This window comes from Epinephelus fuscoguttatus, linkage group LG9 (assembly GCF_011397635.1).
Source record: "Epinephelus fuscoguttatus linkage group LG9, E.fuscoguttatus.final_Chr_v1".
Classification (NCBI taxonomy): domain Eukaryota; kingdom Metazoa; phylum Chordata; class Actinopteri; order Perciformes; family Serranidae; genus Epinephelus; species Epinephelus fuscoguttatus.
The window spans coordinates 1683232-1699308 of record NC_064760.1 but is presented as its reverse complement, the minus strand read 5'-3'; the positions used below and the strand labels follow the sequence as shown (position 1 = coordinate 1699308).

Here is a 16077-nt window from a genome sequence, read left to right as displayed (position 1 = left end):
AATAATGAAGTGATGACATTTTATGTCAATAAGGTCAAAGGTCAGCTTGACTGAGCAGAAACTGTGACTGGAGGTGAGATGCATAATTTTGTGATTTGTTTATACTTATTTTTATAACTTTACCGGTTTATAATTTCATTATTCTGGTTACACATGGCAGCAGTTTCCTGTCTGTCCGTCCAGGATGAGGGATCCTGCAGTTTTGAGGGTCGTAAAGTACGGAGCGTGTTGTGTGCTGCACAGATTGTAAAGACCTCTGAGGCAAATTAGTGATTTGTGATATCAGACTGTGAATAAAACTGACTGGACTTTATGACCAGTCCTGTTGGAAAGTTTCCCTGAGATGTTCTGCTGTGAGCAGAGGAGAGTCCTGGAAACCTTTTATCCCAAAAAATGTGAAACATTTCTATTGAAGCCAATAGTTCCACATTTGAGTATTATGGCCTGTTTATCAGTCACATATTCACACTGTCAGGCTCTCAGACATGCTCTGAACATAATCTTATGGAAAAAAGACAAAGGAAGTTGGATTGTATAATTATTTTTTTTTCTGACGCTGCATTGTGACATTTCAAAATAATTATTTTATTATTATTATAATTATTTAAATTCCTCTCACATTAACGTCACTAAAAGAGTTTGATGTTATAATAAATAATTGGGCAAAATGTCCTTAACCCTGCGTAGGGTCGCAGTGATATACCGGTATTAAAGTATACAGCGATATTAAAACCGACATATTTTAAGGTTTTTTTAAACCTTAAAATATTCTAAATAAGAAGACAGTATGAACGTTATCAATCTATTAAAACCGACAGTTATTGTATCGTGTACATCTGTGATAGTGAAAAAAAAATACAACTGGACAAAAGATCTCAACGTTATTAAGATTATTTTCTCAGGGGAGACTTTTAACATTTGTTAAAAATGGTTTCAGGTTTAAATAAAGTAATAAAACATTCGTTCAACCAAAAATAACCACTAATTCCTCTAAGGCTCATTCTGACTGATGATAATAATTTGTGACATCAACTCATCCTCACTGTGACCTCGTCACATGTCCACGTTTGGTCATGGACTTTCCACGTCCACATAGTCAAACTGTACATTTCCTGTGAAAACAGAAGTGTATTTTGAAAACAGACAATGCATGTAACAGGCTGAAGTTGACACGGCGTCCCAGAACATCAACAACCAAGTCTCTTTCAAAATAAAAGCCCTACGTCGGTACAACACCATGAACTGATGTTTTTTTCCTTCAACAACACACATGTGATTGGGTTTAGGAAAAAAGAACAGGGTTTGGCTTTACAATCTTACAGGAAGTGAACACCGGCCTCCTGGGTGAAAGTCAGTGGCTGTTGGACCATCCACCACCCTCCTGCCCGCCCCACTCAGATTTTAGCCGCCTTAACTTTCGACGCCACCAGACTCTGTTAAACAATAACAGCAATTGACTGTGTATAATACTGACATGAAAGGACGGCTTTTTCGTGTTTGACATCAGAGGTCAATGACCAAACGCAGGTTTTCAACAACTCTGGAGTGAGACTGGGTTGGTAATACAGTGATGCCATGACACCACGGTATTTTCTGAGACGGTGATCGTAACGTGAAAATCTCAAACTGTTGTAACCCTAACTCTGAGTAAGTGATGTCCTTTTTAGTTATTGTTTAATTGGTCCTAAATTTAATTCTGTGTGGCATAAAAAACTCTTAAATCTAATTACCTTAACATGTAGGAACCCTGTAAACATCCATTTAAATGGAAATGTCTGTAAATCTATACTGCTACTGTGGACGTCATGTTGTTCATAAAATCTCTCGTCTGTCGTCTGGAAGCAAAACAGTGTTTTCAGAGCAGTAATTATTAATTTGAGGTAATTAAGTAATTTGAGGCCATAAATTAGTAAATTAGGCAACAAATATTGACAGCTGTAATTAGCAGTAAAATGAATGTGGTGTAATTCGTCTAATATTTGACACTTAACAGGCTGCATATGTTGTGAAACACACACACACACACACACATTCACAAACATGTTCCTGCTCTGAAACATCACTCTGCTCTTCATGTCAGAGAAGATCTGAAGAGGAGCGAGGTCACAGGAAGACGTCCTCATTAAGTCTCTTTAACTGTGTTCACATTTCTCCTCTTACAGATGGAAGTCATATTTATATATACAGTAAATATACAGCGGAGACATGTTGAGCAGGCCGTGGCTTCAGCAGAGCAGCAGTGAGACGATGTGATGGAGGACAGAGCGATTCTTCACACTGAGGAGTCAACAGGGTGAGCTCATTCAGCTTCTTCATCGTAGTGTTGGTGTGTCACTTTTCTACAACTGATCATAATATACAACATATAATATAATACAATATTCTGAATCAAGAGTAATGAGGTCGAACTGAAGTCACAAACGTTACGTTTGATTACAGAAGATTCAGACTGATTTATGTTGGAAAGATTCTGACTCTTCATCAGACACAAAGGTGATAGATAGAGGGAGTTTGGACCTTCTGAAGTTGGGTTGTGTGAGGTACAGACGGAAATTTGAAACGTTTTGGTTGACGAAAATTTGGAATGTTTTTGTCTATGAAACTTTAAAATGTTGTAGTTGACAAAATTTCAAAACATTTAATTTGATGAAAATTATAAATGTTTAAGTCGAAAAAATTAAAAAAAAATATTTCAGTCCGCAAAAATTTGAAACTTTTTGTTGACGAAATTTCAAAAATTTTTAGTCCTCAAAATTCAAAATGTTTAAGTTGATAAAATTCAAGATGTTTAGTTGAGAGTCCCAGAAACTGCAACAGTTATATCAATCAATCAATCAATCAATCAATCAATCAATTTTATTTATAAAGCCCAATATCACAAATCACAGCTTGCCTCACAGGGTTTAACATCATACGACACCCCTCTGTCCTTATGACCCTCACAGCTGACATCTGCTACTGATATTTAACAGCAGGTAAAAACTACACTTCCTGTCTCATTTTCAATGGTTGACTCCCAAAATGCCTTGCTCGTGTCCGTTGTGGCTGTGGAGGACGACGCTTTGCTGAACCTCAGAATAGAGGCAGAAACTGGACAGATGATGAGCGCAGATCCCAGCGAGGCTTCATCAGTAACAACTTTATCTATAAAACACCTTTGATACAAACATGCAGCTCAGGACTGGAATGACACAATTTAAAGGAGAACACAAACAACTGAACGTAAAGTTTTGCAAGACTAGAAAATAACAACAGTAAGACAATAAAATATTTTTTTTTAAAAAAGCCAAACAAAACAGAAAAAAACAGCAAAAAAATATGATCAAACATCCACAGAATAAAAAAACCATTGAATAAAAATAATCAGGAGGGATAAAATAAAGTAAAAATCAGTGATTAAAAGTTGAAAATCCAGACTGTAACGTTACTCCACAATAAAAAGCCAGATTTAAAAGCACAGTCGGAGCACAGAACTCCTCAGTCATTCTTACACATGATATTTAAAAATGTAATTTGTCGTCTCTGTTGGAAACACGTCCCCTCACAAACATTAAGACCTGGACTTTACTAACTGTAGCTACAGTCGGTCTCAGTGTGATTCCTCTTCAGACCAGTTAATGACACAGTTTCAACTCAACTGTTCAGCTGTGGGAGAAATTTACTGTTTTTCATTATTAGAAAATATATTATTTAACATGTCCCTGTGACATGTACATGAGCCGATACATGTCTGTAGTTTATTATGTGTTCAGGCTGCACTCGTTCTTTTGGTCACCTTCACTTCCAGTAGTTGTTTCTGGCACAGAGGGCTGGTTTCACATTATTCACACACAGTCTGTGAATCTGTGACACAAACTGAGCAAACTGAAACACTTCACTGTCTTCATCAGAGATGGAAAACACATCAGTTTAAAGAAAGGTTTGTATCTTAAGTTTGTAATAAAATGGCTGCAGTGTGATCCCTCTGAGTAACATCCTTAAATCACTGTGCACACTTCTATACTTCCTGTGAATATAATTCAGTTATTAGTATTTTGTTAAGACCTTGCATTTTGAAAAGCAGAGGAAGTCACACATTTGTTCTGCACTGAAACAAAATGCCCTCAGATTAATTATTACAGAAAATCAAATCAAACATTGAAGAAATTACTGCAAGGTAATAAACCCTAACATCAAATCAGGCGTGAACAAACAGGCCTAATATTCTTTATTTATTTATTTATTTATTTATTCAATCTTGCAGCTACTTTTTTTAGTCAACAAAAATTTAAAAATAATTTTAATCAAATATTCGTCATATTGTGAGCAGAACTGAAACAGTATAAACAGTATATGTCAAACCCAGTTTATGTAATTTAACGACAGTTCAGGGACCTCAGTGTGCAGAAACATTTGAATACACAAAATTGAAAAAAGGCAATGTTCCTTTATTCCTTCGCCAAAAGTTAGTGCAACATCGGAGCGTTATTTGACCCCTCTATTGACAAGATAACAGAACATGGTTGGTGCCAGTGGATGCCTCAGCTCCTGTAGTTTATATGACACCTGTGTCTTTACCTGTCTTTAAAACTGTTTAGTAGTCTCTGATTTTCAGTGACATATTGCATGTTAAAATGTGTTTTAATTATTGAATCGCATTTATCTATCATGTGAGTATTGTCAGTGATTTAAGTCAGAAAGTAAATTGTTGCACGTGAGCTTATTTAAGGGTCAAACATAGCCCCATTATAAATGTTCAAAGAAGAACACTGAATCGTATGAACAGCACATTTTGTGATGTCATAAAAATATTTTAGCATCACTACCTTTACATTAAAAGGACAAAAAAAAATTAATTTAAACCCTTTTGAATTTTTATTTTTCTGAGCAGAATGTTTTAAACCAATGGAAGCATCAATGCATCAGTAATTATAATCTAATAATGTATATTGTTCTGTATGATGAGTGTCATCAGTGTGTGACTCTCTGTGCATCATGTGGTGGGTTCCCTTCCTGCGCTGTGGACTGTGCAGCAGCTCTGAAACAAACCCTGCAGGACGCTGAGCGCTGATCTCACGATGTGTTGTGACGTGAGATAAAAGCCACATGTAGCTGCTCCTCACTCCTCACCTCCTCACTCCTCACCTCCTCACTCCTCACCTCCTTTTATTTTTTATATCAGGCAGCAGAACCAGGTGAAATCATCATCAGCGAATTCTTCTTCTCCTCTTTTAAGATGATCAGATTTTGAGATTCAGAATGAGCGAGAGGTTCAGACGGACATTTTTCAGCAGCTCTCTTTGTTTTTGTTTTTTTTCCTGTTTGAGTGATGGACAGGAAGTCCTCTCCTTTCTCCTCTCTGTCTCTGTCTCTGTCGGTTCATGTGGGCCTCAGCATCTGTGTCATCATTAGTATCATAACCCCTGTAAATATGCATCTTTCTCCAGTGTTTCTCTCTGACTGATCACATACATTATGGATGCTCTCCGAGCCTCCCCTCTTCCTCCTCCTCCTCCTCCTCCTCCTCCTCTTCTCTTTCACAACCTTTTATGACAAATGCAGGTTTTTTTTCTCGGTTTCCTCCCACAGTCGAATCACGATGCTTCACTGCCATCAAGTGGCTGCAGATTAAAGACTCTCCGTGTCTTCACTCATGTTGTGCAGCCATGTTTCATTCAAACACAACTGGTTCACCTTCCAGCAGAGAGCCATCATCACATGTCACATAATGTAAAGCTGCAGATTTTTGTTTATGTGTTGACATCCTGTACTTTAAGTACTTCTGCTCTGAGTAAAAGCAGCAACAGGAAAAATATAGAAATACTCAGTTACACAAAGTATACAAGAGTAAAAGAAGAAAAAGGAAGAAGTGCTCAATAAACAGGATGGTCCAACATGCAGTGTTTGCAGTGTTTGCAGTGCAAAAAAAAAGTACAATATTCCGCTCCAGCAGAGTGAAGATATAACGCATCATCAAGTTGGCGTCCAAGGTACCCTGGGTGTGTTGGTTGTTGACGTTCTGGGACGCCGTGTCAACTTCAGCCTGTTACATGCATTGTCTGTTTTCAAAATACACTTCTGTTTTCACAGGAAATGTACAGTTTGATACAGTCTCTTTCAAAATAAAAGCACTACGTTGTTTCCTTCAACAACACACACACCGTTGGGTTTAGGAAAAAAGAACAGGGTTTGGCTCTATGATCTTATGGGACCTGAACACCCCTCTCTCGGGTGAAAGTCGGTGGTTGTTGGACCCATCCACCACACCCTCTGCCCGCTTCACTGGGACTTTCACCGCCTTAACTTTCATCCTTGTCCTGCTGTGTTTCCCCCCGATGCCTCCGGGTGGCGTTAAACGGTAACATCAACTGGCCACATATCATGCTAATGTTAAAGGACGCCTTTTTTTGTTGGTTTCTGATGCCACAAGCCACTAGCCTGGCGTGTCCAGACCCAGTTCGCAAAACGTGAATGGGTCTGGACACGGAGTGCACATTTCCTCTATTCCCGAGGGGCAGTACCAACGGCTGTCACTCAAAGTGCCCCTTCATGCAATTGGAAAAATGAAAAACCAATCAGAGTAAACGAAACGTGTGACGTAGAGCACAACGCCGCTGTAAACAGACCAGCAAGCTGCAGTGAAGATGAGCTGTGATGATGTCTGGGAAAGAGTGTTGCTGTCTTTGCAAATTTCCTCCTCACTGTGGACTCTGAGTTGCATGGCTGTGACTCCCAGCTCGGTCACTTCCCTGACCTGCTCCTCCATGAGAGCAACTAGCGGAGAAACAACAATTGCCACTGAGTTTTCACTGAGTCCCATCTTCTTCCCGATCAACGGAGCCAGTTGGTAAATTAAACTTTTACCAAACCCCGCAGGAAGGACGGCAAACTCATCCTTTTGTTCAGTAAAAGCTTCCAGTGCAGCCGTTTGTTCTGCTTTCAAAGAAAATGTACATTCCAGTTGGTTCAACACATTTACCATCGCAGTTTCAAAATCAGTAGCCATGTTGGTTGTTTAGGAAAAAATGCATTCACTCCTTGATGCTCCCTGTCCCTCCTGTTCTGATGAAGTAATGAATGGTTGTGATTGGCCCGGTGAGCTTTAACCGATGCCAGAATTCGCCTTAATGGTTGCATGGCCAGACTGATCTGCTGAAATAGAACATGAGCTGGTGAGATCAGGATGGTTTCACCAGGCTAGCAAGTCACTGCCCAAGCGCAGGAATTCAGCGCCTTCAGAGTGAGACCGAGCTTAGTGTAGGGGCTGCATGAATGTCTCTGTGTAGAGTCAGTGTTTGGTTTGTCTGCTCTGGGCTACTGTAGAAACATGGCGGTACATTTTCTGACAGAGAGCTCCAAGAACAAGTCCTAAAACCCTGACATGAGTTAGCGTGTTAGCGCTCTTTGTTCCCTCGTCTTGAAGTCAGTGGGTTATTGGTTAGCTGGGTGAATTAAGGTGTGAAGTGACGTCACACTTTGTTCTATTGTTTGTTCAAAAACTTTATTTCCTGCGTTCTGTTTAAATGTTACGCACCAGTTGATCCCGTGCTGCATCAGATTACACTGGAAAGGTCTTGAATTCTGTCAGAATGACAGTTGTCTCATGTTTTCACTGAGGGTGCACAAATACACATGTTCCTAATATTGAGGGGGACGTGTCCCCTGTGCACTGCTGAGGTGCCCCTGAGCAAGGCGCCGAATCCCCAACTGCTGATATTCGGCCATGTCTCTGTGTCTCTGTGTCTCTGTGTGTCTCTGTGTGTCTCTGTGTCTCTGTGTGTCTCTGTGTCTCTGTGTGTCTCTGTGTGTCTCTGTGTCTCTGTGTCTCTGTGTGTCTCTGTGTGTCTCTGTGTCTCTGTGTGTCTCTGTGTCTCTGTGTGTCTCTGTGTGTCTCTGTGTCTCTGTGTGTCTCTGTGTGTCTCTGTGTGTCTCTGTGTCTCTGTGTGTCTCTGTGTGTCTCTGTGTCTCTGTGTGTCTCTGTGTGTCTCTGTGTGTCTCTGTGTCTCTGTGTGTCTCTGTGTGTCTCTGTGTCTCTGTGTGTCTCTGTGTGTCTCTGTGTGTCTCTGTGTCTCTGTGTCTCTGTGTGTCTCTGTGTGTCTCTGTGTCTCTGTGTGTCTCTGTGTGTCTCTGTGTGTCTCTGTGTCTCTGTGTGTCTCTGTGTGTCTCTGTGTGTCTCTGTGTCTCTGTGTGTCTCTGTGTGTCTCTGTGTGTCTCTGTGTCTCTGTGTGTCTCTGTGTCTCTGTGTCTCTGTGTCTCTGTGTGTCTCTGTGTGTCTCTGTGTCTCTGTGTGTCTCTGTGTGTCTCTGTGTGTCTCTGTGTGTCTGTGTGTCTCTGTGTGTCTCTGTGTGTCTCTGTGTCTCTGTGTGTCTCTGTGTGTCTCTGTGTGTCTCTGTGTCTCTGTGTGTCTCTGTGTGTCTCTGTGTCTCTGTGTGTCTCTGTGTGTCTCTGGTAGTTTCCTCTGCAAATAAACGTTTTAGTTTCATCAGTATTGACGATGACCTCCATCTTCCTCACCTCCATCTTCCTCACCTCCATCTTCCTCACCTGTGACTCGTCACCTCTCAGCTCCCATCATGCACCTGTGCTGTTGACAGAGCATTAGAATATGAATCCAGGCTACTTCATTTGTTTTTTCCTCTTCCTGCGCGGCTGTAAACATAAATCACGGCGAGCGGCGCCCAGAGCTCATATAAATGTCAGGACAGACAGCGCAGCTCATAAACCTCTAATTTGATCTTTATTCATCGGGGACGCGGTGTGAATCAGAGCTCACCTAGTAAATCATCATTTTCTGCTTTCTGTCAACACAGCTGAGGGACGGCGCCCAGACACATCATCCATCTGCCTGTGGAAGCCCCGCCCCCTGCTGCTTGTTAGCACGCTCCACTCCTGATTGGACGGTTCTACAGACTCGTCAGGTACGACGGTTCAGAGACACTCAGCTCGTTAATTATCACCATGACTTCATCTGACGGACGTTATTAAATATTATTAATGATTTTATTGTATTATTCTGTCTTTAATTCAACAGCTGGTGACAGGAAGTGACATCACTGCAGCTTCCTCCTCCTCTTCCTCCCCACCTTTCTCTCCTTACTGTACATCTGATCTCTTCCTCTTCACCTCCTCCTTTCTTTCTTTCTCTCCATCTTTTTCTCCTCACTTTGTTCATTTCTTTCTATAGTCCAAACTCATCTCTCATCTTCCTCCCTATTTTCCTCTCCTCTCCTCCTCCTCCTCTTCCTCCTCCTCCTCTTTATTTGTCTCCATATTTTTCTCCTGATCATACTTATTTGTCCTCCTCATCCAGTCTTGTGTCTCAGCATCTCTCTCCTCTTCCTCCCCATCTTCCTCTCCCACTTTACATCTTCCTCACCTCCTCCTTCACCTCCTCCTCGTCTCTTTCTTTCTCTCCATCTTTTTCTCCTTATCTTGTTCCTCCTCTCATCCAGCCTTGTGTCTCACCTTTCTCTTGTCTTACTGTTCATCTGTCTTTCCTCCTCCCCCCACCTCCCTCCTCTTTCTTCCTCCCCTTTTCACTCCATCTTTTTCTCCTCACTTTGTTCATTTCTTTCTGTAGTCCATCCTCATGTTTCATCATCTCTCTCACCTTCCTTCCTATTTTCCTCTCCTCTTACTTTACATTTCTTCCTCTACACCTCCTCCTCCTCTCTTTATTTGCCTCCTTATCTTTTTTATTGCTCCCTCTGCTGTCCATCATCTTTTCTTCTCTCCTCTTACTTTACATCTTCCTCTACACCTCCTCCTCATCTTTCTTTCTCTCCATCTTTTTCTCCTCAACTTGTTCATTTCTCTCCCTCCCATCCATCCTCTATTCTTCTCTTTCTCTCCTCTCATTTTAAATTTCTCTTTCCTCCTCCTCCTCTCTAACACCTCCTCCTCCTCCTGTCTTCTTCTCCTCCTCCGTCTGAAGGGTTAACAGCTGCAGCTGATGGAGCTTCGCTGACATCTGCTGGTTAACAGGCAGAACTGCAGCTGGAACAGGAAATAAAAACACAAACATCACTTCAGCATATTTCATCTTTAATTAGATACATAAATTAATAAAGTTTAAATAATGAATCATAAATTATTCACCGTGAACGTGACACCACCTGAACACGTGGAGCAGGGAGACACTCAGCCGTCAGTTATCTCTCTCCACAGTCACATGCAGCACCTGTACGTTATATTTTCTGTCAGTTTTGTTTCCTTAAATGTTTCCTATGTGTTCCTCTCACTGCTGGAATATAACTCTGGGTGGATTAATACTGAACCTCTTTAGTAATTTTTTAAATTCGGTTTATTTGTTGTCTTAAAACAAAATAATTGTAAGAGAAGGCAGCTTTATTTGTACAGTGCATTTATACAGCAGGGCAATAAAATATAAAACATAATAGATTTACAATAAAGGAGTGAAAAGAAAAAATATATAAAAGGTAAAATTAATTAATAAATGATTTACAATTTTAAAAAGTCACCATTAAAAACAGCAAAAGTGCAGAACAAGACGTGAAAAGATAAAAATACGACTGAAAATGTTTTAAGGTGGAGTTTAAACTCAGTTTGCTGTCACTGCAGGGCGGAGCAGGCAGAGCAGACAAGACGCTGCTTCACCAGGACTTAAAGGGGAACTGCACTCACTTTCAAAACTCATACATGTGATTTTCTACGAGTGCTGAAACTCAAATTAATGATGTCATAAAGTGTGGAGCTGCTCCACAGAGAAAACATGGTGAGAGAGCAGCCAGGAGAACGGTCAGAGTATATGGGAACTTGATGACATCACACGGCCTTCCTCCTCTGGTCTCTGCCTTTGACAGAGAGTCACTCATGAACACTGATATTGATTGAACTTTCCTCGGCCACGGGAATGACATATTGGAACTGTTCATTTCAAGTGGCGTTCCCCTTTAAGGTCGTTAAAACAGTCCTCAGTGAAGACCACAGCAACCCTGTGAAGAGATGAACACAGCAGTCACCAGCAGAACATACAGGCATCAGTGGCCTATTGTAGGTATGACATTATGACAGGCCTCAGTGCATGCTATTGTGCATATCATCTCATCACATGATCAAACGGAGACATGACATTGGGCAACATCAGCATACACAGAGCAAGTATGACTGAGGGGTGCACGACAGTATCGGCACAGTATCGGTGTTGATATCGGCTTTAAAATGAATCATCCGAATCGGTCAACGTGTTTTTTCTTATTTAGCACAATGAATGAATGTTACAGACACTGAACGGTGTGTCATGTCTCCACCTGCTGGTGGGCCGTCACCATCACAGTCTGTGAGTATAATCTGATGTTAACTCATCTACAGAAGAGACTCGATGATGATCACTGACATTAGGTGGCGAAAAAAGTGGACGTATCGCTATCAGTCCTGGTTATTAGCCAAATAAGGTGTTACATATCGGATATTGGTAAAAAATCAAATATCATGCATCCCTATCATCATTTCATACCTGGATATAAAATATGAAATTATTCATTTTATTTAATAATTTCAAAAGTGTATTTATGTAGAACATGTATATAATTTGGTTATAGATGCTACTGACAAACAAAATAAACCCAACTTGAACAGTTCTATAAAACAAATCCTGCTGCCAGTGAGCTGATGCCACAGCCGGAGTATGAGACACCAAGACGAGACACCTGCCATTCTGCAGACACTGTTCAACACCAACAATCAACCAAACTGGTTGTGTTTAGGTGAGTCATCACTGTGTGTGCTGCAGGAGTGCTGCCATGAAAAGGCTTTATTGTTTGTTTGTATAAAACAGTTGTTGTTTTTTACCCAAGTATGAATTTAAAATGATGCCAAGCTGCAGACCGCCGTCTGAGACTAACCTGTTTTCTGGTGTGTTGTCGATGTGTAGTGGTCGGGAGAAGGTTACAATTCATCCTTGGCAAAATGAACAAAAACAAAACTGCATAAAAACGTTGTGACACAGTTCTGGGCGTTTGCTCGCCAGCCTTCTGAAATGGACCTATCCCGTCTTACGTTAGTCCAAAATGCAGCAACAAGTTTTAACAAGGTCAAAAAAGAGGGAGCACATTAGCTCCACTCAGCTCGAGTTGACTGCCGACATGAGCTCCCAGGCGACGCTCCATTTATGTCAAACACACTCCAGATGTTCAAAGCCATTTTGAAAAGAAAATCGTACATTATTGGACCGAGGTTTTTCCTGCTGGTACATATGAGGGCTGCGTTCATTTGTAGCCCGTCTGCTGTTTGTCTTTTCCTTTTGTCTGATTGTTATCATTGTGTTTCTCTCCCAGGTCAGATCGAGGAAACATTTCATTCCTTTTGTTTGTATTTAGCTGAATATGAGAATAAATATTACACCAACAACAACAACAACAAAACAGTTTTCTTTTAGCGATACGCTGATTTGTATCAACCACTAAATTTTTTTTTTTTTAGCTTTAGCTTTTCCAGCTAGCCGCTCCCAGCAGGGAAAGTGCCATGAGAAGCATTTTTTTACTGAGACATTGCTCCTTTTCTAGCAAAGATTCTGCCCCTAACTGTGTCGTTCAAACCAAAACATGATCCTTTTCTAACAATAACCAGGCCAGCTGTTGGGAAATACAGGCAGGGGGACAATATTTTCTAAAGCGGGCCCCTCATCCACACCTAACCAAGGAGGTGTCAAATCCAAAAGCCAAAAAATGGCCCCAGTAAATTATTAGAGAAAAGTTACATCAAACATTTACCGAAGAAATTAGATTCCAAGACTGTTCAGGGGCCACAGAGTGCAGAAATAATTTTGAAAAAAGGCAATGTTTATTTTTTTCCTGCCAGAACTTTGGAGCATTATTTGCCCGCCTTTCTGAACAGGTAACATAACATGGTTGGTACTGATGGATGTCTTTGGTGCTCTGGTTTAATACGACACCTGTGTCTTTGTGTCGTCACTGTAGCTTTACAACTGATCCTGATACAGCAGGTTGTATTTGCTGAAAATGACTCTTCCTCACTCCTCATCTTCAGCTCTGCCTGTCACACCTGCTGCTGCTGCTTCACACTGAAATATGTTTTAATGTTAAAATTACATTTATTCATTATGTAAATACTAATAATTTGTATTATCAGTGATTTAAGTCAGTGAGTGAACTGTTGTACTGGATCCAGGTTAAAGGTCAACCACAGACCTTTTCATGGGCCGGGCTCATCTGTACCCTCTGACCCCCCCTGACAGCAGGCCTCACCATGACCAAGTGGTTTTGTGCCTAAACACAACCACACGTTCACCACAGCATAACGTTTCAACATATCAGTGACATAATAACATGTAAATGTGACATGGTTCTGCAGAATCATTTCTCCTGGCTGTTGAACATGCTGACATGTGAAAGGTGAAGTATCATCTGAGGATCCTCTGAGTCTGCAGAACAAAATGTAAAAAGTAAATGTCACTGTGTCTATTGTGAGGAGTGTGTGTGTGTGTGTGTGTGTGTGTGTGTGTGTGCAGGCTGACGGCCGTGGACACGGCGTGGAGATGAAGCAGCAGTTATGAACGGAGGTCGGTGTTCAACAAAGTGGCACAATTTAATTTGTGTGGCAGGAACTGCACGGCTGCGATAGACTCGGTAATGAAACCTCTCAGCTTTAGGTTCTGTCTACTTTATATTCACAAAGAGAAACGAGCGAGGCAGCCATTGTGGAGACATGCAAATACACTGATCTCTTTAATACGAGCTTCACCCAATTGGATGGCGACTTTGACAAGCAGAACAAATGCCCTGCGAGCACAAACATGTGCAGGTCAGGAGGAGCGGCGCTGATGGCCGAGGCAGAATTCAACTTTCTTTATCCTCTTTTCAACGCCGGCAGTCACATTCTGCCTGTTCGCTTACTGTTAAATTAGTCATCTGAGATTAGAGACGGCTTAAGGAAGAAAAGTTTCCTCTCAAAAGTTGATAAAGCTTTGCAACTTTATGTATATGAACATATGCAAAAACAAAATGTGGGCAAGTTTGGCTTCGAGTGGAACTCTCTGAAGTTTCTCTGCACTTTTAACAACATAAAATACGTCCTGTTATTTTATTCATGTTATTAATTACCAATTAATTTCATTAGTTTACACGTGTGTCAGTCTGTTTCCATGACAACAGAGAAAATGGATTTATATAAATCCCTGTAAACATGTCAGTGTGAGTGAAATGGTCCTGCAGTGAATGTGTCACAGTGGGACTAACACACCCAGATCATGTGACTCCTGCATGTATACAGTCAATCAGACCCAAACTGGCCAAGGCGCTCTGAGCATGCTCCACAGTTTCCGCCCCGGGCTTTGACCCGGAAGTCCAATAGCATTAAATGTGTAAGAGAAGAAGAAGCCGGTAACAACATGGAGAAATCTACATCCAGAGCCGTGACTTTTTGGACGCACCAAATGTACAGAGCTCAGACATGTTCTCCCTGTGTCAGCGTGGGTTTCCTCCAGGTGCTCCCACATGTTCTCCCTGTGTCAGCGTGGGTTTAAATAATAAATAAAGTTCTGTTTGAATTGTGAATTTCAAATATATGACATCATGCATTACGGACTACATAAACTTCTGTGTGGAAAACACCGTACCCACCAGGACTGTACGCTGCTTCTCCAACACCAAACCCTGGATTACTCCAGATATAAAAGCTCTCCTGAAGGAGAAGCGGAGAGCTTTTAACTCTGGAAACAAGGAGGAGCTGAAGGCCGTGCAGAAGGAGCTATGGAGAAACATCAGGCGGGGAAAGGAAGGATTTAAAAAGAAGATGGAGGAACAGCTGGAGCAGAGCGACGTCAGCGGAGTCTGGAGAGATCTGAAAACCATCTCAGGACACAAACAGCCAGACTCCCAGGCCAGAAGACACCAGCAGTGGGTGAATGATCTGAATCTGTTCTTCAATAGATTTGATCAGTCTGCCCCTCCCCTGGCCCAGACATCACGGCTGCAACCCCCCTCATCCTCACCTTCACCTTCTCCCCCACCCACATTCCTGGCACACTGCTTCGACACCTCCCCCACCCCCGCTCCCCCGGACATCCCACCAACCCCCACTCCTCCCCCCACCTCATCACCTCCACCCCCCAGCACACAGCCCCCCTGTTCCAGCTTGTCCTTCACTACCTGTCAGGTGAGAGATCAGCTGAGGAGGATAAAGATAAGGCTGCGGGTCCAGACGGCATCAGCTCCAGGCTCCTGAAGTCCTGTGCAGACCAACTGTGCAGGATAGCTGAAACCATCTTCAACCTGAGCCTGAGGCTGGGGAGAGTACCACAGCTGTGGAAGACATCCTGCGTGGTACCTGTGCCCAAGACTCCGCACCCCAAGGACTTCAGGAGCTTCAGACCGGTGGCATTAACATCACACCTCATGAAGACTCTGGAGCGCCTGGTCCTGTCTCGTCTCCGCCCCGCAGCAGGCCCTTCAATGGACCCGCTGCAGTTTGCCTACCAGCCTGGCATTGGGGTGGACGACGCCGTCATCTTCCTCCTGCATAGAGCTCTTTCTCACCTGGAGAAGATCTGAAGCTCTGTGAGAATCATGTTCTTTGATTTCTCCTGCGCTTTCAACACCATACAGCCTGCACTTCTGACAGACAAACTGGAGCACATAGGGGTGGCTAATCACCTCACATCCTGGATCCTGGACTACCTCACGGACCGGCCGCAGTATGTCAGGACCCAGGATTGTGTATCAGACTTGGTTGTCTGCAGTACGGCGGCCCCGCAGGGGACAGTGCTGGCACCGTTCCTCTTCACCCTCTACACTGCAGACTTTTCATACGACACCCCCACCTGTCATCTGCAGAAGTTCTCTGACGACTCTGCCATAGTCGGCCTCATCACAGATGAGAGAACTGAACCAGGACTTTGTGGACTGGTGCCTGAGGAACCACCTTCAGATCAATGTGGGGAAAACCAAAGAGCTGGTGGTGGATTTCCGCAGGCGCAGACTCCTCCCCCCAACACTGGTGAACATCCAGGGAAAGGACATTGAGATGGTGACATCTTATAAGTACCTGGGTGTTCATCTTAACAATAAACTGGACTGGACTGATCACATAACAGCACTGTACAGGAAAGGCCAAAGCAGA

The 16077-nt window shown here is 42.4% G+C and overlaps 1 protein-coding gene across 1 annotated transcript in view; it reads left to right on the top strand.

The window, feature by feature from the left end:
* The window catches only part of tgfbi (transforming growth factor, beta-induced), a 684304-nt gene that overhangs the window by 376123 nt on the left and 292104 nt on the right, over nucleotides 1–16077 (top strand). The window lies entirely within an intron of this gene.